This window comes from Protopterus annectens, chromosome 9.part0 (genome assembly GCF_019279795.1).
Source record: "Protopterus annectens isolate FY-2018-M chromosome 9.part0, PAN1.0, whole genome shotgun sequence".
Classification (NCBI taxonomy): domain Eukaryota; kingdom Metazoa; phylum Chordata; order Ceratodontiformes; family Protopteridae; genus Protopterus; species Protopterus annectens.
Window position 1 is genome coordinate 863,663,969 of NC_056743.1, and position 26,644 is coordinate 863,690,612.

Sequence of the window (26,644 nt, forward strand, 5' to 3'; positions counted from 1 at the left end):
AGATAATTTGGCCTGGCAGTAAAGAGAATACAATGAATCTTTTGAAGAGGAGGCGGTGATGACTAGGGGAAATGGAATCCTTATGATGCTGTTTAATCTTTTAATTCTTTAACTGTATCATGATAGAAAAGGTCCTATGGCCACAGGAAGAGTGGGGCAACAAGGCAGCATCCAGGCACCTGCTAGTAAGGGGAGGGGGTCACTTTATTGGATAAGTTGTTATTTATACAGCTAGGAAAAGTTTACTTGATTTTTTTTTATTTTTGCTTTATGTTTCCCTAACACCTGCTCACCACCCCTTTCTATTAATAAAAAAGTCTGTGTGTCCTTCTTTTTTATATTAAGCATACCTGATGCACCTCTCAAAACTAACTGTCTGTTCTATAAATGGGGATGGTGACAACCTTGCACATCTTACATCAAATAGTGAAAAAGCCAATGTAGCTGATCAGAAATCAGCCACTTGAACTATACCATCTTTTCTGAGTGAGATCGTGAACAGCAGGGTTTGGGACACTTGTCATTTCCCCAATGTAGTATGATCTTAGAGTTTGTATATATGAAGTATATTGCTTTTTTGTATTCTTTTTGACATTTTTAGCTTCAAACATTACATGTTCAATGATCGATGATTGGATGTTTGATGTTATGATGTTCATAAATCCATTATGGATGCATGCACTGATGCAAGAGAACTCTCCAGGAGTGCAAGGCAAATGGCAGAAAACTTTTTCTACTGACATTCCTTTTATTTTAAAGTTCACTTTGCCACTAGATATTTTGAATTAGATATAGATTTGAATAGGTGTCATGATATGCCCCTCTGGATATTCAGTCATGTTGGTAAGTTGTGTTAATAACATTTGGATACACCAGCATTTTTGCATTTAAACAGCAACTTTAATATTGTATAAAATGCACCATAGTAAAAAAGATGGTAATAGCATCTTCACTTATCATAAGCACACTAGCAATGGCCAAACCAGACGCAATGTATTATGGGATATACCACTACTACTTAAAATGGGAATCTATACATGACCTCTTGAAGTTGTAATGATGTCATATGTATTCATAGTATACATATGCACATCACTAGTATACACGTCTTATGATCACATCTTTCTCCTAAGGAGATAGAAACCTCTCTCTGTGACATTACAAAATGTGGCTACCATGCACTACTAATGCACATATTCAACAGTTTTGAATTTAATTGATGTTCAAATGCTCTAAACTTTTAAATGTGCTTTAAACAGAATTATTCATGAAATAGCAGCAACTGTAGTAAACATTACCCTTAGCAGAAGTACATTCTATATGAGGAATAAACTGAAAACAGTCTCTTATTTGTCCACATTATTTGATTACAATCTTGATGCCTGGATGGAGCTTTGATTTCTCACTTACTAAAAGTCATATGAACAGTACTGGAACCTATGGAAGGAAAATGGTGAGATAATTATAATGAGAAGCAGTTTGTCTAGAGTCTGGGAGGTGGGATTGGCATCATGGATAAGGTCTTTACATCACAGACACAAAATACATGGTTTGATTCTGACCTCTGGTTATTGGCTAGGCTTAAAATGGCCCTTCAGGGCAGTTAGCCTAGTATTCCTCTATGAATCTATGTAGCTAGAGTCACTTTGCAAAACAGTGTGGACAGGATAAAGTGCAGTCATACAACAGCTGACAATACATAGATTGTCATTGCACATTATATTTTCAGATTTCCCACCCTTGGTTAAGATACTGGGTTAGCAATTCATTCAAGGAAACAGAACACTCTGATTAGCTAAGAACCCGAGTGCCCTTCACTCAAACAACAGGTGTTATGTGTTCAGTTTAAGGCTCGTTTGGAACTGCCTAAATGTGTCTATGATTGTGTCTAACTATGACATCATCCACAGTTTGCATCATACATGACCTCAGTTCATTTTTTTTAATGCAAGACCAGCAGTATCCCAATTTGTCTCTCACTCTAAGTTGAAACAAACTGGTTGAAGAACAGATGATGACTGGGCAGAATATCATAGAGTCTCTTGTAAGAAATTTTAATTCTTCGATTACTTTGTATTATGGACTCCTACAGAAGAGTTTTGAATTCAAGCATTGGCATATCAGTACTTATTTGTCTTTCAATCATTAGCTGCAATGGATGTATTCCTGTGGTACTGAGCGGAGCACCACAGTGAGACATGAGAGCTTGGTGAGGATTAGGCTGCCTTAAGTACACATTGACCATCTGGAGTGCTCTCTCTCTCTCTCATCAACTTAATTTGAAGATAGTTAGGACTTAATGATGTAAAAGTAAACCCATGGTCATAAGTGAAATGTTGGAATTCTATTGACCCAAGCTGTGTACCATAATCTGTAACTTGTTCAGTAGGTATTCCATATCTTGTAAATATTGTTGTAAATCTTGCTATGGTTTATTGTCTAGTTTCAGTCAGTACATGAAATCATACTTCTCATCCTCTTAGCCCAAGAAATCTGGATAAAGCTACAAATAATGTGAGGACAAAGGCCCAAAATAGGGATAGATTTTAAATATTGCTCTGATAAATAGGGACATATTTTAAACATTGCTCTTATAAACTTAGAAAGTTTTCTTAAGGATATGAAATCTGAAACTCAAATATTTGTCATTATTTAGTGACTTCCAATCTCAACGATTTGCCAGAAAACCAAACTTTTATGAGGAATAGAGCAAGAATATCTGGCAAAAATCTGAACATTCTGCAAAAATCTGCACAGCTGCTAAGTGCTGACAACTGAGTACAAATGCTAAGTGCTGACAAGCAAAAAAAAAAGGCCAGAAATCCAGGTGAAGAGCAAATCTCAATGATCACACTACTACTTTAATCATCTTTTTTGCAGGGGGGCAAGCCCCACTGCACCCCCTGATGAGGAAACTTAGTTATACGAACTCCGAGATTGTCATACCTTGGTGAAAAGGTTATATTCTGAGAAATGGTCATCTTAGACTAAATATATGTAAGTCTATTCTTTTGGCCATTCAGTCTCTGTTTCGAGACTCACCCTAGTGGGGCCCGGCATTTCAAATGGCTACTTAATAAATACATGCTGTTATTAATTTCCTTCAAATGTAGTGTTGAAAGATACATGTGAAAGATTTCATCAGAAAGTATTTAAGCCAGCTAAAGGAAAGATACAGTAAAGTATCTAGGAAATCTTGAAGTTCCTTCACAAAACAACAGGTTAGTGGGTAAAGCAAAATTAGCTAGTGAAACCATATGCAGAACATACGGTTAATTGTAAATAAATAAATAAATAATATGATATGCAAATGGTGAAAGCAAAAAATAGACAAATCAACAGAAAAATAAAAAATAATTGGTACCAATGCTGACATTCAGTGCAAAATGTTACCTGGACGAGTGACATTCATTGTTTCTCTGATTACCCACATAATTCAATACTGGGTTGTGGGGGAAGAGTGGCATTAATAAGGAAAAAAAAACAGTCCTGAATATACAGAAAGAACCACATTTTTACCTGCAAGAGCTGGACTAAAAAGAGTCTGTTTACATAATATGAGAATTTGCGATAAAGAGAGGTTAGCTGCAGTGAGGAAAGACCTACATTTTAGCTAATTTGCATATCTATAAATTGCCCTTAACTACTGCTATACTAATCAACAATCCCTGTGGTAGCTAATGCTGGCAGCCTATACATTGTGTTAGCACAGGCACCCACCCATTCATTTTCCCACACACATACACACACACACACACACACACACACACACACACACACACACACACACACACACACACACACACACACATACACACACAAACACCGCATACTTCTGCCAGCATTAGTTACCACAGGGACTGTTGATTAGCATAGCAGTAGTTAAGGGCAATTCACAGATATGCAAATATGCTGAAATGTAGGTCTTTCCTCACTGCAGCTAACCTCTCTTTCCCTGAGTTGACAACATGTCCCCAAAGTCTCTTTTTATCTTTTTCTGTGCCCTTGTAAATCACAGATCCTTACAGACAGTCAATAATGCCAGATATAAGAGTTTCATTCTTCTTAACCTTCAGAAAGTGTAAGGTTATGATACCCCTGTTGCTCTATTAACTTTTCAAATGAGTCCAAGTACTCCTTTAAAATTCAAAAAAATTATACCACCAAGACAACAAACAGTCCAACCTTTTATTACTTAGCTCCTCGGCTTCACAGAGTAAAATAACATAAAAAAACATCAAAATTATATACACCTAAGCTTTACAAGTCACACCCACTGCAATTAATCAATTAAGTTAAATCAAATTAAATTACATGCTTCCAGTCACATTCCTTATTTCGGCTTTTCCCAGTTAGGGGTCGCCACAGCGGAACTAACGATTGGCAGTAGACTTTTACATGCCGAGTTGCCAGCTCTGACGCACAACCTTCAATGAAGGTAGGCCCATTCATGCATGTCTCCACGCAGAAGACGTTCTAGCTGAGAATCGAACAGGACAACGTCTTACTGTGAGGCGACAATGCTACCGCAGTTAAACTTTAAAATATATAGTGTTTCCTTTTTACATAACTTAACATCCAAATTCACTAATTCTCCCAAAAATACCTCAACCTTTTCTAAAACACAACCAATAATGTGATTAGGGTTGCAATTATGAAATTCAGAAAAATTACTACCAAGGGGGCTATCAATTCTAGCATTTTTTATGTCTCTTAGGTGTTCTTGAAAACAAACTTTAAAACTTCTGCTCGTCTCACCAATGTAAAATTTATTACAACTACATCTAAGAGCATATATAACCCCACATGTATAACAATTAAAATTACCCCTAACTAGAAATTGATGTCCATTAATATACTTAAAGCCATTGATCACATTTTTACATATAGAGCATTTATTGCATGGTATGGTACCTTTAAATATAGGCATCCCAGCACTAATATTCATTGTAGGTGGTTCAAATTGATTATGCACAACCATATCTCTAAGGTTTCTGGCCCTCTTATAAGAAATGTTTAACCTTTGTGGCAGCAGTTTATTTAACTCCTTGTCTCTAAGCAAAATGGGCCAAAATTGACGAGCTGTATTAACTATTTTATCACTAATAACATTATAGGTAGTTACAAAGAAAATATTACTCAAATTCTCTTCCTTATTAAGTACATATTCAGCAGAAGTATTACAAAAATTGTCATCAAGCCAAGAATTCATTCTACCTCTCATATTTCCATTCCTCACATTATTTTGAACATTGGGCCACCTCAAATTCATAACCCTAACCTTAGCTTCCTTAACAATGTCCATCTTATAACCTCTATTTAGGAACATATTTTCCGATTCCAAAATTTCTTGTATAAAGATTTCATCCCTATTACATAGTCTACGTATCCTTAAAAATTCATTATAAGGTGGAATCTTTATTAGATGGTCTGGATGACAACTGTTACCATATAAAACACTGATTTTTATAAGTAAACTTGTTATGTAGCCCAGTATCCAGTTGGCTGAGCTTAATATCTAAAAAACTAACTTATACTCCAAGCTGAATACCATCAAATTGTAAACCCATATTATTAATTTGTAAATCTTCCACAAAATGAGTAGCTGCCTCCATGGGGCCATCACATAAAAAATAGGTCATCAATGAACCTTAAATAAAGCAAAACCTGTGTTTTATAAAAATTATGATGGTATATCTTATCAGACTCAAACTTACCCATTACCAGTTTTGCATACATGGGAGCAAAGGCTGCCCCCATTGCAGTACCCTGCAGTTGATGGAAGACCTCCCCATTAAATGTGAAAAAGTTGTGCTTTAAACAAAAGACCACTAAATCAATCACAAAGTGGGACATAGGTGAATGGCCTAAAAAATGAAACAGAGCTTGGACACCAACCTCATGACTGATGTTGGTATACAAGCTTTTCACATCCATGCATAACCAATACATAGAACTGTTCCATTCAAAAACCTGTATTTTAGTTAAAAAATCTTGGCTATCCCTTATATACGAAGGTAGTTTCAAAACATATTTCCTAAAATACTCATGTAAAAATGTACTAATGGGTTTTAAAAAATATTTTTCAGTAGACACAATAGGTCTTCCAGTCAGCTTTTCAAGGCCTTTATGTGTCTTAGGTAAACAGTAGAAGACAGCCAAATTGCTATCTTCTACACTAAACTTTCTTAACACATCACTGGCAGAAAAATAACCCAAACATTTTCCCTTTTCCAGCAACAACAAATATTCATCAATGGCTTTAAAATATCTATCTATATTACATTTTTCACAAACTTCAACATCATTTAAATGCATGTAACACATATCTAAATACTGTACATAATTTAAAATCACTATTTGATTGTCTTTGTCTGATGGCTTTACAACAAAGTTTCTATCTCTACAAAACTTGCAAAATTCAATCCATTACAATTTATCTAAATTAAAATGAACATCAGATTTATTATACATCAATGCATTGTAATGTTTTTGTATTTCAAAATGAATAGTAGAAATATAACTCTGTATACTTATATTTGTATATGGAGGAATAAAGTGACTTTTGACTTTAATTGCACTAGTATCCAGTTCTATATACACATTAGCAGCACTATATTCTTTAGCAGCATTACATTCAATTTCATTCTCATCAAATTTATCTACAAAAGAAGAATTACATGAATAAAAAGAATCTTCCAAGGTGTTTTCAAAACATCCATCATTAACACCATTATAATTATTTTTACTAAAAAAGCTTTTAAGATGTAACTTTCTACCTAGTAAAAAAAAAAAAAATCTCCTTTTTAAGAATGTGCAACCTGGGCAAAGCAGTGGGTATGAATTTTAAACCTAAACACGACACAGACACATCAGATACTTCACTATTAGATACATTCAACAATAAAACATCATTTACAACTGATTGTCTGCTAATTCCATCTTTATTTCTTATTAAATTGTCCTTTGTAGTTACCACCATTATTCTTCCGCTGTCCCCAGTCATTTCTATTTCGTTTTCCGTGGAATTTAGGATTGGATTTATTATTTGTCTGCTGGTTGTCGTTCCAAAATCTCTGTTTGAACTCTGAAGTATTAGCAGCTTCTAGCAATGCTGGAAAATTTTTTTGTTGTTCATTAACATCAGAGAAACTTTGTTCCGCTCCTTCAGGCAAAGTTAAGGAAATAGTTGATGAGGCAGAGCTATTATTTAAACTACTATTGTTCCTGTTATTAGAAAATGAGCGCTTGGTGTTATGTTTATAGAGGAAAGCCTGTTCTAATTTATAGTCTTTCATATTTCTATTCATTTTAGAACGTTTACGTTCCACAAGACTTGCTTCAAGTTCTTTTAAAACACCATTAATGTCTTTAAGCATATAATTTAGTTTAGAACAGGAAGCAAGTTTTTGTAGTTCCATGCTCACTGTTACAATTTCTTCCTTTAATTGCCATTTTTTAAGGTCAATTAGAATGCGGATCCACTCCTGTGAACAGTTGTGAGCTGCTGCAATCCACATTTGCAAAAAACTAAATCTTCAGGGTTCTTTAAATCGAATGGTGTAGTAGGAAATTTGTTCGCTCGTAGCCCCCTAGGAGAGATATTTAAGTCCAGATATTGCTGTAAATAAGAGATATTTAATTGAGCGCTAGTTTCCTTACAAAGCAAGCACTCTAATTTATCTCTTAGATTGCAGGCTTCCACCAGCAAAGAAAAGGTAGAAGTCACACCAACACCCACAAACAGATTCAGGCAACGAAGATTACGTTCACCTAGAAAATGATTCCACACAGCAGTAGTAGTGACTGCTCCACCAAGGACAGCAAAAGACACATTGGATCTATCAGGCTCACCATCATTAGACCTCAAACTCTTGTCTGACGATTGGATAACATACTGTTCCATAGTCCTCTGGCCTTGATCCAAATAGTCTTCTCTAAATACATGTGGTATATTGTTGGCAGGGTCCGTAGCCATGAATAATTATATACTACTAAAAAAAGCAAAACAAGAAAACTATACCACCAAGACAACGTACAGTCCAACCTTTTATTACTTAGCGCCTCGGCTATACAGCCTTCACAGAGTAAAATAACATAAAAAATATCAAAATTATATACACCTAAGCTTTACAAGTCACACCCACTGCAATTAATCAATTAAGTTATATCAAATTAAATTACACGCTTCCAGTCACATTCCTTATTTAACCCTAAGGAATCCAAAGTATTAAACTTTAAAATATATAGTGTTTCCTTTTTACATAACTTAACATCCAAATTCACTAATTCCCCCCAAAATACCTCAACCTTTTCTAAAACACAAGCAATAATGTGATTAGGGTTGCAATTATGAAATTCAGGAAAATGACTACCAAGGAGGCTATCAATTCTAGCATTTTTTTATGTCTCTTAGGTGTTCTTGAAAACGAACTTTAAAACTTCTGCTCGTCTCACCAATGTAAAATTTATTACAACTACATCTAAGAGCATATATAAGCCCACATGTATTACAATTAAAATTACCCCTAGCCAGAAATTGATGTCCATTAATATACTTAAAGCCATTGATCACATTTTTACATAAAGAGCATTTATTGCATGGTATGGTGCCTTTAAATATAGGCATCCCAACACTAATGCTCCTTTAAAATTCTCCCTTGTGTCATTTAGTATTCCTCCTGCCTTAATCTTGATGTCCCTAGCTGTCCATGACTTTACAGCATGCTCCTGCTGTCACTTATTATACCTGCCCTGTCCAGCTCACAGGCTGTTGTTGTCACTGAATAATGCCACACATTAGAGCTCCATACTTCATTTAATGCATAAAAAACTCTTTCCACTACATGATGAGTTAGCATAGTGGGTTATGGCTCCTAGTTGGTAAACTAAGGGAGCAGGTCTTGAAACTCCCCCATCTTAACTTCATTTTTTTAAACATGTACATAATATTTAAGAAGTATCCCTGGTGATTTGTGATGGTGTAAAACTCTACCCCGCTATTCATCTGTGCAAAAGTTACAAGATTTTAATCTTTTTAACTGCCTTTAAAGCACAATGTTAAGAGTTACACCTGGTGTCTAGTGTTCTTCAGACCAATGTCTTTCACGCTGTAAAACCTTAGTTTTATTTTGCATGTTATTAAGGCATGATGCAAAGAGGACTAATCAGACCAATGTCCTTCACACTGTAAAACTTTAGTTTTATTTTACATGTCATTAAGGCATGATGCAAAGAGGACTTATCAGACCAATGTCTTTCACACTGTAAAACTTTAGTTTTATTTTACATGTCATTAAGGCATGATGCAAAGAGTATCCCTGCTGTGTACTGTTAACTTACCCCAGCTCCGAATATTACAGAATTTGGTACAGGAGAGTGTGTAGATGTGACACCCCCCAGACATATTCTCATATTCATGTTCACAGATACACGCACAGACACACACACACACACACACACACACACACACACACACACACACACACACACACACACGCACACACGCGCACACACACACACACACACACACACACACACACACACACACACACACACACACACACACACACACACATCCCTGCATGATCACATTCACAGACACACTCACCTATTCACCTATACACACACACACACACACACACACACACACACACACACACACACACACACACACACACACACACACACACACACACACACACACACAAACACACACACACACACACACATCCCTGCATGATCACATTCACAGACACACTCACCTATTCACCTATACACACACACACACACACACACACACACACACACACACACACACACACATGAGCACACAGACACTTTAAGCCTACTTATCCTCTAACTAACCCACCTACTGCAACACACCATACGATGAGACATACATGCACATGTATGCACACACACACACACACACACACACACACACACACACACACACACACACACACACACACACACACACACACATGAACACACAGACACTTTAACCCTACTTATCCTCTAACTAACCCACCTACTGCAACACACCATACGATGAGACATACATGCACATGCACATGTATGCACACACACACACACACACACACACACACACACACACACACACACACACACACACACACACACACACACACACACACACCTATGGTTCATAGGAGGTTACTAGGCTAACGACCCTAGAGCCCTTACAAACCTAGCCATATTTATCCCAAGTTACCCCAGTTATAGGTGGTTAGTTGAGTGAAGGTTGCAGAGGTAAGGGTCTATTGTAGTTAATACCAACTTCCACTGTCTAGGGGGGCATGGGCAGCACCCCAGGAGTGAATTTGCGGTCACCCATCCATTGATCTAGGTTGTGTCTGAACAGAGTCATGAAATGGCTGTGTTTCATGTGAAATGGAAGCTTGTTCCAGAGAAGTGGCAGTCTCTGGGAGATAACAGCAAATGACCAACTAGAAAAACTGCCACAGAAATAACAGAGAACAAAAATCTTCATCTTAATTAACTCCAATTAATAGGGGCAAAATTGAGAATGCTTTGGCAAGACACCGCGTTAGTTACACAAGACATGTATTTCATTTTAGAATTATTGAGAAGATTGTATCTGATATTAGAGGGGGCCCTTTCCAGTTATTATTGGAAAGACAAGAGTTGCTGTGACAGTTACAGTTGGATTCGTGTAGGCAGCCGGGCTTAAATGAGATTATATCAATTACATGTAATTTGAAGTTGAGAAGTTTATCTAGGTGACATATGCTCTTTCTAGTTTTAAGGCTTATAGGATGTATGTGTTGCATTTTTAGATGTAATTCATAATATGACCATTGACTTGTTTTATTTGTATAGTTTATTGCAGTTGGTATATAGATCTTTTAAAATATACATATATATACTATTTAAACTTGTAATTTTATTTTTAACTTTATTTTTAACTCCATGGTGCCTTGGAGTTAATTAAGATGTACTCATTGGTGGATAATCACATGGAAGGGTGAGTGTTTTTGCTTATATAAAGCTGTGTGCTAACGTATTGGCTTGTCTGATGAAGTCCAGTCATTTGACTGGATGCAAAGTGCTTTACGTTTACAGGATTTTTATTAAAACGTTTTGAGTGAAGATTTTTGTTCTCCGTTCTTTCTGTGGTAGTTTTTCTAGTCTCTGGAAGATGTATCTATCTCTTCAGCATGACCTGTTCATGTCAGAGGCTAGGTTAAGATCCCTTGAGCGAGTGATCCTCCTACAGTTTGATTTATGAATGTGTTGCATTTCCATCAGGGCCGAGTCAGACACTGCTTTGCTACCGAGACACACACCATCCCTTAGCATCCTGTAGGAGACAGAATACAGTGACTGGGCTTTCAGTATTTCTGTGTAAGGCTTGGTTTGTGTACCCTGTCATTTCTTGGTGGGAAACCTCTGTGGTTTCTCTGATTGCTGCAGGTGTCTGTTGTGGTATATGCAAAAGGGATCACTGTACTGAATTATTGGTCTGATGAGGACTTTATAACATCCTTAGATCTAGATGTGATGCCTTTACTTATAAGATGTGCCCCATAGAAGGATTTCCTTCTTACTGTGGATAAGAGGCAGTCAAAGTTCAGATTGCTATCAACCTGAGTACTCAGATCACATACCACAGGGTCTACATTTAGGGGTTGCTGTCTGTAATATAATTAGCAGGGATGTCAGCTTTCCCAAAGGGAACAATAATGCATTTTTTTGGGGTTTAGCTTTAATCCATGGCTTTGGCATCAGTTATTTGTCTGTGTTAACCCTATCTGCAGTATATTGACGTCACTGGGGGACTCAGTGATTGCTTCCAATTTGCAATCGCCAGCGAACTTGATCAGCCACAAGCCATCCAAGTTTGCCTTGAGTTCTGAGAAATAAATTCTGAACAGTATAGGAACTAGCACAGAACCGTGTGGTATACCACTGGTGGCTGGTCTTTTGCTAGAGGTGAAGTCACTAACGTTGGCTGTATGTGTCTTGTCAGTGAGGCAGTTGACTACCCATCTGGTAATGTAGGGGTTAATTCCCAACTGGGAGAGCTTCTCTATAATACCAGAGTGGAGGTTTGTGTCAAATGCCTTGGCTACATCAAGGTAGGTGGTATGCACTGGATCTCCCTTCTCCAGGGCCTTGGTGACTTTCTCAAAGAAGTCAACCACATTTAACAGGCATGATCCATCTTTAACAAATGCAGTCTGGGTTGGGTCCAGAGTTTGGAGATTACCAATGTCCTTGTTAATAAGGTCCATTATGATTCTTGCCATGGCCTTGCAGATGAGGTTAGTCAAGCTTATGGGCCTATAAATCCCAGGTTCAGTTTATGCTCCCCCTTTGTTCAGAGGGATTACTGTTGCTGTCCTCCATTCCACCAGAATATAGCCAGTTCACAGGCTGTGGTTAAACAGGGATTCCAAGTTTGTCTGCTAGTTCATGTTTTAAGATGTTTAAAAGGCAACCTGGGATGTTGTCTGGTCCCATTGAGATCATGTTTTTGGTCTTGGAGGGTGCCAAGATGACCTGCTCTCTTGAGATATTAGGCTCAGGAATGGTGGCAGGTATACTGTGGGGGATGAGTGGAGGGGAGCGAGGGGTGAATTTTTTTCCAAATCTGTCAGCTAGCAGGTTGGCTATTACCTCCAGTTGAGTATGCATGGTGCTATCCACAACCAAGTCAATGCATAGCTGGGCATTCCCTTTTAGATTTCAGACATAGTTAAAGAATACCTTGTGATTATCCTTAGCTAGGGAGGCTATGTTTGCTTCATAATTAGCTTTGGAGGACTTGACAAGATCTCTAAATTGTTTGTTTCAGCTAGAGAGGGACTTCTTCCTCTGCTGAACCAGTTTCCTCTTGTTCTCGGAGATTAGTAAAAAAAAGTTTGTGTCTGACCTACCAAAGCACACACACCACTCCTAGGCCATGAAGGAATTGAAATGGTTTGAATTACCCCACTACTTTCATTACACTCAGCTAACTCTTGCTCATAAACTTATATACAACCCAGAAAACTGCCCTTCTTTTCATTCTGTTCTACAATACTACATTTCCACCCGGAATCTGCAGTCCACTAATACGCAGCTTCTAGGCATATCCAAACCCAATAAGAGAGCTGGACAAAGCTTGTACTCCTACTCCATAGCAAAAGTATGGAATGCCCTCCCCACCTCTATTACACAACCTGATTCCATAAAAACCTTGAAATTTACCCTAAAAAGCCATTTTCTTAACAATGAGACCTGTCCTTGTGCCCAGTACTATAGACCACAGTAAACAAATTCTAAGATTTTGCTGACCAGTATGACTCTTTTTGATTTAAAGTAATAATTTGTTGGCATTTCTACATCAGTTAAGGTATGTCAGTCACTGTCTTGTCTTTATAATCATTATTAGCATAAATCCTAAACTTCCCATGTACTGAAGTGCATAAAATAATTGTGAATGTATCTACTGTCTTTTTTCCCTGCATACAATGAATGCCATTAATAATACTGTATGTGTATTACTAACACCCAACCAGATTGTTTAAACTTTGTACTTCGTGTATTACTGTTCACTAAGAAAAGTTTTGTACACTGTTTTACTATTATAAATATTATCTGTTGTAAAAAATTTGCTCTGTAACTGGAGCTTTTCTCCCTGGCCCTCCACTGAAAATGGGTACGTGATCCAGTGGACTTTCTTGGTTAACAAATGTCAATAAATAAATAATAAATAAATAGTTTTTTTCTCTTGTGGTATAATCTGTTTATATTAGGGGTCTATTAAGTTGGCTTGTTCTTTAGGCAAGACCTGGTTTAAATCCGGTCAGGTACAGCTGATTCTATACAACTGTTTAAGTGGTTATACAGGGCATTGGTGTACACCTTGCATAGGAGTCCATGTTATCTATGTTCAAGGGGGCTTTGAAACTTCTTATACCATCACATAGTAGGAGGTAATTTGTCTTAGAAAAACTCTTGAGCATTTTTGAGCTTGATGGGGTATCTGATCTTATAATTTCATCAAATGAGACTGATTTGTGGTCTGACCATACAAGGGAGGACATCACACTGGGGAGAGTGATGCTCTCCCATGTTAGTGAGTACTATGTGCAGGACATTTGAGCCTCTTGTGGGTGTGCTGACTAACTGTTCCAGAGCATTTGCATTAACAAAGTCCAAAAACCTCTGAGCCAGCGTGCTTGTGGTCATGTATGTTGCCCAGTTGATGGTAGGACAATTAAACTCATCCATGAATAAAGTGTTGAGCTATATGGCAAGTGACTCCAGCAAGTCTAGGTATGCAGTATGCTTTTCTTGTTTCATGGTGGGGACCTATAGCTAGTTATGATGTGGCAGGGGATTTTGCCTATAGTTAATTGATAGAATAGCTCAAGAGACTATTATTGTTTGACCAGTCTCAAGGTGTACTTATCCTTAAAGAAGATGGATACATCTCCTCCTTTGGTTCTTACACGCTCACTTTGTGGTCTGAATGTATGTATGTAAGGCAATGTAACCCTGCACCAGTGGGGTACTTTCCACACTTTTGAACCATGGCTAGGTCACTGCACAGACATCATCATCTTCCAAAGTGAGGAGTGCTTCCAGGGAGTGCAGTTTCTTGTTTAGACTCCTAGCATTAAGCAGCAGTATCCAGAGTTTATCAATAGAGGGTTTTGTTATGCTGGGAGGTTGGTTATTTTGACACTGCCTAAAAAGGCACAATAGGGGTGGCTAATGCCTTTGTCAGTATCCAAAACCTTAGAGAAGATAGGTGCAGAACAATCTCTGGAAAAGCAGTGTGACCTGTCAACCATGTCTTCCCAGGCTGACAGATATTGGATACCCTTGGAATGACACCAGAAGCTAAGCCAATTGTTAAAATCAATCATTTTTGTTAGTATTGTTGCATCATCCTTGGACAAGGTAGAACGCTGCTTAAGGCTAGACTTATACCTGCCTGTAACACATAATCTGTGTGTTCAGTCATGTCTCTATTCATATAGTCCAGTGAGGTATGTCTCAAGTCATTCACCCCCACATGGGCTATGACAGAGTCATACCAGTACTTGTGGTTGAGTGACTTGACTGCTTGAGTGACTTGACAGATCCTGGCACCTGACAGGCAGCTAAATGTAACCTGCTCCTTATCCAGCCTGGTGACGAGAACATCCGTGTGTCTCACAATGGAGTCACCTATGAACAACACATTAGGTTTTTTGATGTTACACCTTATGGGGTTATTTGCTGATACACTGATGTATGTGTTATTATATGTTGTGTTTTTTTTTTTTTTTGCATTGTAAGTTGTGTAAGTGGTTTCCATTTGGGTGGCCTCTGATCTTTTGGCAAGTTACTAGTCAGTACTTCTGCATATTTGCATTTATGTGTCATGTCCTTATTTAGTGTGGGAGTGTGTGTATGTGCTGATGACCTATTTGGCATTCTATTTATCCTTATGTGAGAGTGTTGGCTCAAATTTCATACTGTAGCTACATCTCCCATATAAAGTATTTGTTTGTTTCAGGAGTAAGTGGTTGTCAGTATACATGAGACAATTATTACATTGCCTCAGAATACCTATATCTATCAAGCTGGCCAGAGAGATGATGGGAAACTGCCTGTTCATGATAGCAGGCTCTTACTGTATGTTTTATTAGGGAAGGGAATGGACTAATTTGACAGGACTGTGCTGGTAGTACCAAGACTACAAGTGAGACCTATACTTTCTGTAGGCTAAGGTTGATCAATAAGGCAACGCTGTTCAGTGTGCAACCGAGTTGCATATAGAGCAACAGAAAAGCTGGAAGGGTTTCACTGACGGCTGTTTAGGGAAAAACTGAGCTTATAGGCCTTTGCGTCTATACAGGGGCACTGCTAACCACTGCTAGACAAAGAGCAGCATAACACAAATGTGAAGCTTAAATACAAGCAAACAGAAACAAGTTTTAAGCTAAGTACGAATCAGGAAAGCACACAATAAGCTTTTGACCAGAAATACCCAACTCAAGTATCTTAGATAAGCACACTTTTGCCACAAAGGTGCAGAAAACACCTTCTTAATGTAGAATAATAGCTGGTTTGGAGCCTAAGGGTAAAACGACCATACAGACTACTTACAGCAGCCCTACAACTAAGAGGTACAATGTAATACAGTGCGATTAACTACTTAACTCATTACATCTGAGTGACGCCCCCAGTTGCATTTGCAGCTATCTCCTAGTTACTTCTCTAGGCATCAAATATTGCTTGTTCATATTTGCATCGATAATTCCAAAATCATGCAATGCACAAGGTTTTAAAAGATTTCATCTTAAAACTTACACAATGGCAAACTCAACTGCATTAATATTTGACCTCTATGAAATGAAACAAAAAAGTCCAAAAACCACAAAATCCAAGAAAACGCTCAGCAAATGAATTCCTCTCCAAAAATATTTATTGCAGATAATCCAAATCACATGGAAAGCAAAAAAAAACTCCAACAAGTGAGGATTAAGCCAACATAAGCACTTTCATCCCCAAAAGTACACATTAACATGGAACTTCATCAGATGGCAGCAAAAAGACATCATAGCCTTTAAATACATTTGTTGTGTGACATCACTTCCCCCCAGAAAGACAGATAAAGAAACAAAACACAACTCATGCATTTTAAAAGTTAGCAATTATGAATAATCAGACCATAAAAAATATATATGTATATATGTAGGCATCCTATAAAGCAACATGTTTTACTTTTAAAAAGTGTTTCTCCAACCTAAACAGATCAGGCTACCTTGCAGTGCACTACATGGAAAATCCACTGACCTCTTGATATAAAAACAAGTGCTGGATAGACTGCAAAAATACATGGCATTATCCAACAGCTAGCAAATAATGAATTTGGAGCAAGCAAATCAGTAGAACAGATAATGAGAGGCAAAATGTACTTTTTCAATATAAGTACAAGGAAAGGCAAATAAATAATTCAAGATATCAACAGCAGTGTAAAAAGTGATGAGCTTATTAAGCTTAATTTACAGTAGGGGTGGGCAGTTTAAAATCACCAGGTTTAAAAAGCAGACCAACAAAGGGGATTATATTTATATATCTATTCAACTATAAGTATCCACATATATGCATGTATATATACCAATATATGTGTGTGTGTATATATATATATATGTTTACTATTAAAATGTTGAAGTAATGTTTGGTGAACACAGGAATGTCAAAATACAGTTGGACGATTTCCGTGTTGCCGAATGTTACTTGAGCGAGACAATTGTTACAGCCCCCCACATTTTGTAACAAGTTTTTACTAACGTTATATGTTTCAATGTATTTTTAATGGCTATACAAGTATATAATAGTGAATACACTGCAATTATGTGGGGGGCTACACCCCCACTCCACTTAACTTTATATTCTCACTCCAGGGTCACACTGCAGTGGGGCAGGGGCTATATTCCATTTTCAACCAAATGGAATTCGACCACATGGGTTTTCAGTGAAATGCATCTTCAGTGAAGTGGGCTGCCTGAAATGATTTTCAACCAAGTGTAATTTGACTAAAAGCAGTAGACCCATATATATATATATATATATATATATATATATATATATATATACTTTGTTCAAAAATACGTTACATCAATCAAACAAAGTAGATGCCCACTTCAGCAAAAGTGCATTTCAATGAAAGTGTACTTTCGCTGAAGCCTAGTCGCTGAATCGGCTGACTAAAAAAAAAAAAAAACACAGAATGCATGCAAGCCTCCCTGTACCCCCCTCACCCCTCCCTACTTAAATATACCAACTCCGAGATCAAACTACAGTGAGGAAAAGGGAATATTCCCATTCTGTGCTGTATTGTGATCTCCATACTTCGTTTTTGAAGTTTTGGTACTTTGAATAACTAGGCTCAACCGAGTGGGTTTCGAAGTACTGAAATTTCATACAAATGAAGTAACCTCATATATATATATATATATATATATATATATATATATATATATATACTCTAATGGCCCTGGAGCCTTTACAAGCCTAGCCCATAGGATTACCTTGGGATCGTACCACCTGACCTTAGTTCCCAGTGCCTTTATCAAGTAGAGCCACTGGAGTGATCTCCAGGGTGAACTTTCTATTTCCCATCCACTCATCAAGATTTCTCTTGAAAAGGGCTAGAGAGGTGCTCTGCTTGACATGTATGGGAAGTCTATTCCATAGCATGGGCAGTCTATGGATTATGAACCTGTCCCTCCAACACGTTCTGTTGATTGTGGTAATGAGGTTGAGGTCTCTGGAGCGTGTGGTGTGGAGGAATTGGGATTTCTTTAGATGTAGCATTTCTAAAAGAGCTGGGACAGAAATGGCTCTGTAAGTCAAGCATAGATCACCTCTAAGTAGGCGATATGAGACAGAGAATAGTTGGAGTTTTCTGAGTCTGTCCATAGAGGACAAGTGTTTAAGGCCTAGGATCCTCTTTGTGAGGTACATTTGCAGCCTCTCCAGTTGTTGCAGGTGTCTAATGAGGTACATGTCAAATGGGGCATTGTACTCGATGACTGGCCTAATGAGGGAAGAGTAGAGGGAGACAATGACCTCTTTCTTCCTGGATGCAAAACCCTTAGTAATGAGATATGCCACATAGAAGGACTTTCTGACTAGAGTGGCAATGTTGTGGTCAAAAGAGAGGTTGCTGTCAACCTGTGTTCCCAGATCTCTTATAACGCCTTCTGTGTTCAGTGGACTACCATCGATGTGGTAATTCATGGGAACTGGGTTTTTCCCAAAGGGGATGACGATGCATTTTTTGGCTTTGAGCTTAAGGCCATGGTTCTGACACCAGTCGTTGGTCTCAATGAGGTCTTTCTGTAGGATGTCAACATCACTTGGGGAGCTAATAATAGCTCCCAACTTGCAATCATCTGCAAACTTTGTCAGCCAGAGTCCCTTTATGTTGGCCTGGACTTCACAGATGTAGATACCAAACAGGAGAGGACCCAGGACCGAACCCTGTGGCACTTCACTCATGACTGGTCAGGAGGCTGACTTGGAGTCAGCTACTTTCACACTGTGGGTTCTATCTGTGAGCCAGTTTGCAACCCACCTAGTGATATAGGGGTTGATACCTAGCTTAGTGAGTTTTTCTATGATTCCTGAGTGGGGAATGGTATCAAAGACCTTGGCCAGATCAAGGTAGGTTGTATGAACCACCTTGCCTTCATCCACAGCTCTGGTGACTAGCTCAAAGAAGTCGACCAAGTTGAGCAGGCATGATCTACCCTTCACAAAACCAAACTGCGTGGGATCCAGAGTTTGGAGATTCCCTATATCCTTGTTTATTAGGTCCATGATGATGCATTTCATAACTTTGCATATCAGACTCATCAGGCTAATGGAGAGATAATTTCCAGGGTCTGTAGCCGCTTCTCTTTTGTGGAGAGGCATGACTGTAGCAGTGCGCCATTTGGTAGGAACAAAGTCTGAGGTGAGGCTGTGAGTGAAGAGAGCACACAGATGTGGTGCCAGTTCACTTTGTAATATATATATATATATATATATATATATATATATATATGTGTGTGTGTGTGTGTGTGTGTGTGTGTGTGTATATATATATATATATATATATATATATATATATATATATATATATATATAGACCCACACACACATAGAGAGAGATATAGGCATAGATGTACACATACACACACAACCCTTGTTCTCATGTTAATTTGATAAAAGAAAGTCCTACTGCTATAACAAAACTCAGAATGAACTAGAATTCCCTCAGCGAAGAGATACTCATGTCAGCCTTTTGAAGCTGATAGAAGACAGAGTACAGCAAAGGTATTCATAGTATGAAATCCATAGAAACAACTGAACAGAATTATAATGAAGACCAGTATAGCATGTTTGGTGAAATCATAGACCAAATAGCTGCAGAACCTAAAGCTGCAGAAACAATCCTATGTTAACCCAAGAATGTACAGGCTGCCTCAAAAGTACTTCACATTGAGTATGATCCAGTTTAGAGTCTAAGCCAAGTAAAAAATAATGTTTTTCTTGGGAAGCAAGGATCCCTGCACCACTCCACACACCCTGTTAAATTTATATAGCAACTCTGAGATCGCAGAATATCAGGGAAAAGGCATATTTCCCTACTCTGAATATTGTGTGATCTCATACACCTATCAATCATCTATTTAGTTGACCCAAGTCTGTTAACTAAACAGATATTGACCAACTGTAGAGTCAACAAGTTCCCGTGTGTGTGTGTGTGTGTGTGTGTGTGTGTGTGTGTGTGTGTGTGTGTGTGTGTGTGTATAAAATATATAGAAGTGGAAGTAGGATAGCAGTTCAGATGAAAGATAATGACCAAAAATTAAATTTTGAATGAAGAGTGTAAACTTCCTCAGTGTCAGTTTAAAAGAAAACTCCATGGCAAAGAAAACTTCTTTTTCAGATCTTTATTGAAGGTGGTTATGATTACAAGACTTGTTTGTATATAAAGATGGGGGGGGGGGCACATGAAAAACAGATGCGATAGATATATAACAACAGTGATACAGCTCCTCTAAGCTAGGCACACATCATTAAAGATGTCCCGGTTTCCTGACAGTAAAGGGTCATGAGATGGTGTCCACTATTTCAGGATATATTGAATAATATATTTTTGTGGATTAAAATGCAGTCTTTTGCATGCATCTTCCGAGGATGTGCCAATTTTTTTTTATCATAGTAAAGATTTGTCTCTAAAAATTAGACGATCAACATGTTACATAACCTGCAGGCTTTTCAGGATGTTCCTGCAGTTATTCCTTCTGCTGTGGAGCCTGTGGATAGGATCAGTGTCTAGATTCCATTTCTTTGAAGCAACCACATAATCTACAGCTGACCACAGAGACTTATATCTTTTTATATTTGTATATACAGTGGATAAGGCTTCTCTTGGAATCATGGCATGAAATGACTTATTCAAACCTCAGACTGAGGGTCACAGATAATCAAAACAGTTTTCATGACATCTAACCAATATTTCATATCATGTGCTATTGGGGCACAATGTATCAGTGACAGATATGTCCATTCACTTATATCATCCATCCACCTCTGTCTCTGCTAGTCTTTTGATTATTTGCATGAATGATCATAAATGGCAGCAGCTTCCTCTCCCTGGTCATGCAACTAAAACAACTCCAGCTACATTGGACAACAATTTGTATCAGTTAGTGGAGTCATCTGGAGTTCCTGTAAGGGTGATTCTTTTTACCTATGCTCTGTTCATCCCACTCATGAACTCTCAAATATCTCACAAGTCTCAGTTTTTTAATGTGATAATTTTTCTGAGTGCAGCTCTCATGTCTATATAGTGTAATAGGCTGCACTAGTGTTTAAAAGACTTAAGTTTTCTTGTCTTGGTCATAGTATGATCCAGGTGTACTTGTACAAGTGATTTGATTATCATCCTAGCCACACCAGGCCTGATCCAAATTTCCTTACCACAGTCACCATCCTGAATGATGTTAACTCAGAGATACTTGAACATGCATATCTGATTGAGATGTGTTCCACAGCAGTATATGACAAAGGCTTCCTTGTGTCCAGAAACCCTCAAGGTATTCATTTTGGTTGTGTTTTATTTCAAGAAACATTTCTCCTACTCCTCATCCACTTACCTAGTAGCTGCTGCATTTCTCCCTGGTGACTTTGCAATGAGAACAATATAATCAGAATAACGCAGGTTATGAATGCTTTAACTAATGGCAATTCATCTGCAAAGTTCCTCGTTACCTCCTTCAGCTGAAATACTTCTATAAAAAAATATTTCTTCTGATAGCTGCTAGTTGGGTCATATAAATGTTTTCAAAGACTCCCACCAGTATTATTATGCACAACCCTTCACCATAGCACATTCCAGAGGTCACAATGGCTGACTGAGTTTAATTTCTTTTTATAGTCAAGAAATGCCATATACAGGCATTGTTGCCTCATTATCATATGGAGGGTCAAGCACTTGATTCTTTCCTAAATCTCAGTTGCTCTTCAACCAGGTCCTGCTCAGCAGCTGATACAAAGCAGTTAAGAAGGACTTGTACAAGTATCTTGCTGATGTAGCTGATTAGTGATGTTGTCTATTGATCTGTGCAGTCTGATACTCCTGTTTTTTTTTTCTAAGTTTGTAATCAGTATAAAACAGAGTGGAGCTAGTCTTCTAACCATGGTTCCACCTGCAAGATCTTATCTCACAAATTGGTTGGGATCTTGATTATACCTTCTCCACTGGCCTTATGCAACTCAGCAGAAAGGTTATCAATGTTTCTTACTTTTCTCTTAGGCCTGATGGCATCACAAAAGTCACAGTGCCATAGTCAAATCGTCAAATGAGTCATCACTCTCACTATCATGACACAATCAGCTGTATATTTTTTCCAGAATCTAATGAAGTCATTCATTATATTTAACAGTCTCCTGTCACAGTCTTTCACATTTCTCTACTTTGACTTAAAACCAGAGCATAGCTGTATGACAATGTCATATTCCTTTCATGAACTGTTGTTTACTAACCTTGCTTCAACATCTGCACATTATTGACCCAACATGTGGGTTTGTCTCTCTGCACTTGACTTTGCACTTTAGCACCAACAGCTCAGTATTTCTTTATACCATCTGCTGACATTAATTTATAGATTCATAGATTGTTATTAGGCTAATGACACAGGGGACTTTTCTAAACCTAGCCACGTTTTCCCAAAAGAAAAACTATAGCCTGTATCCAAATAGGACATTAAGGGCTAGGTATTTATAAGCTACCTTTGTCCATCAGGGTCAAGGGTGCCAGGCCTAGTGTAAATTTCTGATTCCCCATCAAAACGTGGTTGCACTTACTTGGTCTTGGTTGCAATTACATTGGGTGATATACCAACTCAGCTTCACATGGATGGAAAGCCTGTTCCATATGAGTGGCAGTCTCTGGGACAGATATATGTTTCTCCAGCATGTTCTGTTTAAGACACAGACAAAATTCAGGTTCTTAGATCTTGTATTTCTGGTACTGTTTGACTTACAAATATGGAGGAGATTCATAAGCATGGGGTTTGTGCATGCTTTGAAGCCAGGCATGGATCGCCCCTCTCAGCAATCTATAGGAGACTGAATAGAGGGAAAGGGTTTTATAAGTGAGTTGAAAGGGTTGCATAAGGCAGGTTTGTTATGCTTTGTATTTTTTTTGTAAGGAACCTCTGAGGTCACTCTCGTTGCTGCATATGCCTGGTCAGTACTTATGGAAAGAAACATAAAACTCTATGATTGGTCTGATAAGAGCAGAGTACAGTGGGATAGTGTCCTCTTTGAACCTAGATGCCATACCCTTACTTATAAGTTGCACAACATAAAAGAATTTCCTCACCACTGTGGCTATATGGCAGTCAAACGTAAGCTACTGTTTATATGTGTACCCAGATCCTTGACCACTGGATCAATTCTTAGGGGTGTATTATCAACATAGTAATTAGCCAAAATGGTTGACTTCCCAGAGGGTACCATTACGAATTTCTTAGCATTGAATTTAAGACCATGGCTTTGGCATCATCATCAGGGATAGGCCTTCTTGAAGAATACTAGTGTCTACAGGGAGTTGATGATAACCCTCAGCTTGCAATTATCTGCAAACTTAGTCAGCCATAAACATTGAGTGTTTTTTTCCACTTCAGAGAAATAGATGCTAAAAAGGAGTGGGCCTAGTGCCAAGCCCTGGAGGACTGCACTAGTGGCTGGCCTCTTGGTGGAGTTGGTGTCACCTATTTTGATCTCCTGGATCATATCAGTGAGCCAGTTGGCTATCCACGATGTTTCACTGTCTTCAGGTTTTTTCGTTACCGCCAGTAGTCATACCTCTTCCCCTGAAATGCACAGTTTGTTAGTTCACACCTTGCTTTTCCCAAAATCTTGGAGGGTGCTCTCATCCATGGTTGTCTTGAAATCTTTCCACTGCTCCTCAAACCCTTTCTCTCTATCGTCTAAAAGTCTCATTATATCAAACCTATTCTTATTTTCTACCAAGAAAGCATGCTTAGTAACATCAGACTGTGGCTTCTCCAGGTTGAAATGTGGGATAACATATTGTGAATTTTGATATGAATCCCAGGGATGAATATGGGACTCGCCAAACTATGGTCTGATACAGAATCTGGCCCAAAGTATGCCCTCAGGTTCTTAACACTTTTCAGCCATGTTCATTTTTCCTGAAAATAGTCACTCTGATTTCACTCATCCATCAGGAATGAATAAACACATTGTTGAATATGTTACTGGTGTGGTCATTTGTCACATGATCCAAGTACTATCTATTCTGTTGCATACAATTTATACCTAGGCCATAGATCTAGGGGACGTGATCCAGAGTATCATCCTTGTTGGCTTTTGTTTAGTTTAGCAGCCATTACAGGCTACATTTTGGATGTACAACAGGATGCTCATACTGTCTTTAGATTTCTGCTTTTACCTTGCATGCTGGTATAACAGTAGGCATTGTCATATTTTATAAAGGCAGAGGCACCAATCTCAGCCTCATTTCACCCTCTTCTATTGTTGACATGCAATCCATGTCTGCTTATTTTGCAAAACCTTATTTGAAGCAAGCTTCCATATCTGAGGGCCTTCCCCCATCTACTACCTGCAGAATGTGTTACTCACCTGTAACTAGTGGTGGCCTTGGAATCATGGCCATGTTTAGATGGACTGCAAGCTCAGGAAAGTTACTGTCAGAAGAGAAGAGAAGGACGAGAAGAAAAGAGATGAAAAGATTTATTTAGAATCTTGTCAATTGTTCGCATTGCATTACTCATCAGTACTGGTATGCACCTATCTTAGGAGTGGTCAACCAGGCCCAGCACAGTGCTTGCTTCTATTTGGAATTGGATTATAGGCATCATATACAAAACTCCCAATAGTTACCAAAGCAGTTACTGCACAGATACAATGTCAACATCTCCTCAGATACATAGTATCACTTTGCTTAGCCTGAAGACAGTATTTTAAGAGGAAGGAGCTAGTATAACTCTTTGCTCCAGTTTAAGAAAGCTGAGTGCTACAACAGCGTCAGTATGTATATACACTACAGCTGTTTATTTAGCCTGAAAACCTTTTTTGTTTTTCAGTTTTGGCCTTCACCACTGAGAGGACTTCTTTTTTTAGTCCTCAGCTTTGAAAAAGAGGACTTTTTTCTCTCAGCTTCACACTGGGGGGACATCTGATGAGGGCATTGCCGTGTGCCATTAGACATTACTACAGCTCTGCTTATACATATTCTATTGTTTTATTTTTTTTTTTCTCAGCAGACAGGATTCTACATTACACAAAGCCTCCCTTTGTCCAATAAGCTTGAGCTCAGGATGCTGGAAGGTCTTGTTAAAGGTAATTCACAACAGAGTGCTGCTTGTCACCGCTGCTCACTGTTTTATCACATTTATATCCTCCTCCTTCTCCTCTTCTTAGCACGTCACTCAGCTGCGTAGATATAATGGTGTTTTCTAAACACACAGTTAAAAAAACCTCAACTAATTTAGTCATTATTCCCTCAAATGCAACAGTAGCTCATACCCCCCCTTCCTTTACCCACACTTAGCTTTAGTTATCTCTTATTTTATCTGCTGTCCTAGTCATACAATATCCTCTCTTCTTACTTATAGCTAAATATAACTAAGAAGTGAATTATTGCAATAACAAGGCTACCTAAGGACATCTTGATAACCCCCAGATACATACGGTTTAACCTTAGTACCCAATAAATATAATACAAAAGCAAGCTTCCATCCATATTTTACTTGAATGCAGTAACTTATGCAGTAAAAACTCCCAGTTTAAGTGTTGAATATTATAGTACCACCCTAATACCATAGCCATCTCAGAGTCAAGGCTTAAACCTCAGAGCGCACTCCTGTCCACCATCGTCTTGTTTTGTCCACACTTTCATAGCTTTGGATCCATCTAGAAAAAGAATAGATGGCAATGTGCATCAACTCATATCTAGGGGCATTAATGCTTGGACCACTTGCCATTCCATACTTGCAGTTACAACTGACCCCAGCAGGAGAGAACACTTCTCTCTTATCGGAGGTCACTGAAAAACTTAGTACTGCAGTCTTATATAAACTCCCACTCAGTTCTACTGCCACTGTTAAAGCCCCATGACAATCCATCATTAAACAAATGAAGTATAACAACACAGTTGTACTTGGAGTTTTTAACCTACTCTGGTTTACTGGTAGCAATTTCCTAACTGTACTATTGCTACAACACTTAATTACCATCCCCACATAACTCAACCACCCTAACTACATGCACTTTGTAATAGTTTCTCATTAATAAACTACACAAGATTTGCCTTCCAAGTATTATACATTCCCCATTCCATAGTCAGAACCATAGCTAAGTCATTTGGTACCATGTGTAATTCCACAAACAGGTGTTTCTTAGAGTTGAGGACTGAAAAAAATATTCTTTCCTGTAGCTGTAAAAAGCTATTTGCCAAAATTGTACCAAGTAGCTTGCTACAGTCACTCACACATTGAACACTTTACTTGTAACTACAAATGCAGTATCAGCACTCATGTATGAAGCTGTAATATCTTCATGCAGT